Source organism: Neoarius graeffei, chromosome 9 (genome assembly GCF_027579695.1).
Source record: "Neoarius graeffei isolate fNeoGra1 chromosome 9, fNeoGra1.pri, whole genome shotgun sequence".
In the NCBI taxonomy this organism is placed as follows: Eukaryota; Metazoa; Chordata; class Actinopteri; order Siluriformes; family Ariidae; genus Neoarius; species Neoarius graeffei.
The window spans coordinates 33,569,698-33,572,570 of record NC_083577.1 but is presented as its reverse complement, the minus strand read 5'-3'; positions in this window follow the sequence as shown (position 1 = coordinate 33,572,570).

The window sequence follows — 2,873 nt, the reverse complement described above, 5'->3', positions numbered from 1 at the left end:
CCCTGCCATGCACACCATTGTTGTTCAGTGTTCTCCTGATGGTGGACTCATGAACATTAATATTAGCCAATGTGAGAGAGGCCTTCACTTGCTTAGAAGTTACCCTGGGGTCTCTTGTGACCTTGACGACTATTATATGCCTTGCTCTTGGAGTGATCTTTGTTGGTCGACCACTCCTGGGGAGGGTAACAATGGTCTTGACTTTCCTCCATTTGTACACAATCTGTCTGACTGTGGATTGGTGGAGTCCAAACTCTTTAGAGATGGTTTTGTAACCTTTTCCAGCCTGATGAGCATCAACAACGCTTTTTCTGAGATCCTCAGAAATCTCCTTTGTTCGTGCCATGATACACTTCCACAAACATGTGTTGTGAAGATCAGACTTTGATAGATCCCTGTTCTTTAAATAAAACAGGGTGCCCACTCACACCTGATTGTCATCCCATTGATTGAAAACACCTGACTCTAATTTCACCTTCAAATTAACTGCTAATCCTAGAGGTTCACATACTTTTGCCACTCACGGATATGTAATATTGGATCATTTTCCTCAATAAATAGAAGACCAAGTATAATATTTTTTTCTCATTTGTTTAACTGGGTTCTCTTTATCTACTTTTAGGACTTGTGTGAAAATCTGATGATGTTTTAGGTCATATTTATGCAGAAATATAGAAAATTCTAAAGGGTTCACAAACTTTCAAGCACCACTGTATGGTACTTTTGTTTGAAGAACTCAGGAGCTTCTGAAGTGCAGTGAACATGTAATGGTAGAGACCGATGCAACAGAAATGCATCGGCTTTGCAAGAATGCTAATAATTACAATAATATTTATACATTGAAAAACCATCAACTTTACTATATACTTTCCTTACACTTTCATATACATAGTGATTTACAAGTGAGGCAGAATGCAAACACAGTAGACTGCTGAATGTTAAGTGGCTTCCTCAAGGACAAGACGGTGCCTTTCTAGCAATCCAGGGATTTAAGCTCACCACCTTCCAGCCACTAGAGCAAATTCACTAATGCAGAAACACTGAGCTACCATCACTTCCTTTTAAAGCCTCCATATTTTTGGTTCAGGATGTTTAGCCATCAAGACACATTAAAAGGAAAGCAATCAGGATTAAATATAAACACAGGATAAGAACTGGAACAGTCCTTTTGAAAACAGCACAGCTTCCAGATTCACCAGCTTTACAAGCAATAAATGAACAGTCAATTAATCAAAGTCTTTATCATCACAAATCAAGCTAACAAGCTTTACAGATTGTCCTGTGTAATTAAAGGAAAGCTCTGGGATATTTTAACCTGTGCCCTATTTTGCCATGTCTTTGGGTCCAGATATTTACTAAGGACAAAAATGATTGAAATCAGCCCAGTATTAAGTTAGAACGCTACGAACTGCGACCACAAAACGGCTATACAACGTAATCCTATTGGGCAAACATCTGCGTCAAACTAAACCACTTGTTTTCTCCACTGACAGGTTCATAATGTTATTATAAGTGTCTGACAACAAGGAAAAGATCCCTATGGAGATACGCCTGTGTCTGTTTACCTCAATAAGATCATAGAAGCTACAGCAAATGTCTATTCTACACTCATTGCTTTGCCTTTCTCTTCTGGTTTCTGACAAAGCACCCCATTCAGTGCCTGTTGTTGATTATCGTATGGAGGTTTTCTGGTATTTGCAAAAAGAGAAATCATGTCAAATTTGTGAAGAAGTCTATTTTCAAAGTAATGCCCAAATATTTCACTGATTAAAGCAGTATAAACAAGATCAACTGTGAGCTACTGCTCACTTGCGTATCCCCCCGCTCTCGCTTATATCAGAATGCAAGCAATCGAAGGAATAGGACACTTATAAATGTTGACTTCAACAAATAATTAACCCTGAAACAAGTAAGTAAAGAGCAGTGTTCTTTAAAAAAAAAAAAACTTTATTCATCACATGCACACTTCAAGCACAGTGAAATTCATCCTCTGCATTTAACCCATCTGAAGCAGTGAACACACACTCAGAGCAGTGGGCAGCCACACTAGAGCACCCGGGGAGCAGTCAGGGGTCAGGTACCTTGCTCAAGGGCACCTCAGCCCAAGCCGCCCCATGTTAACCTAACTGCATGTCTTTGGACTGTGGGGGAAACCGGAGCACCCGGAGGAAACCCACGCAGACACGGTGAGAACATGCAAACTCCACAAAGAAAGGCCCTCGCGGGCCGCTGGGTTCGAACCCGGAACCTTCTTGCTGTGAGGCGACCGTGCTAACCACTACACCACCGTTCTCCCCAGGGATTTCAAATAGCATCCTGGGAAACTGTCATTTTGAAATAGCATCAAAATCCACCCTATGTTTCGTAAATACATTCAGTCGGTAAACAGGAAGTTGATATGCGACAGACCTGAAAATGGTATGCACAGTATAGAACCTCAAGCTGAAGTTTGGTACCAAGTGGCTATGATTTGTTGTTACTGAGAAAAAGGGTGTTTCGGACAGAAGGAAATACGGAAATACAGACAGACAGATAGAGGTAAACCAGTATACCCCCCCTTTCTTCAGAATGTGGGTATAATGATTATTATATAATAATATAATAAAGGTTATTATATAACCTAACCTGCATGTCTTTGGACTGTGGGGGAAACCGGAGCACCCAGAGGAAACCCACGCGGACACGGGGAGAACATGCAAACTCCACACAGAAAGGCCCTCGCCGGCCACGGGGCTCGAACCCGGACCTTCTTGCTGTGAGGCGACAGCGCTAACCACTACACCACCGTGCCGCCCGCCAGATATAGTGTTCTAACTCAATATTGGACTGATTTCAATCATTTTTCTCCCTAGTAAATATTTGGACCCAAAGAG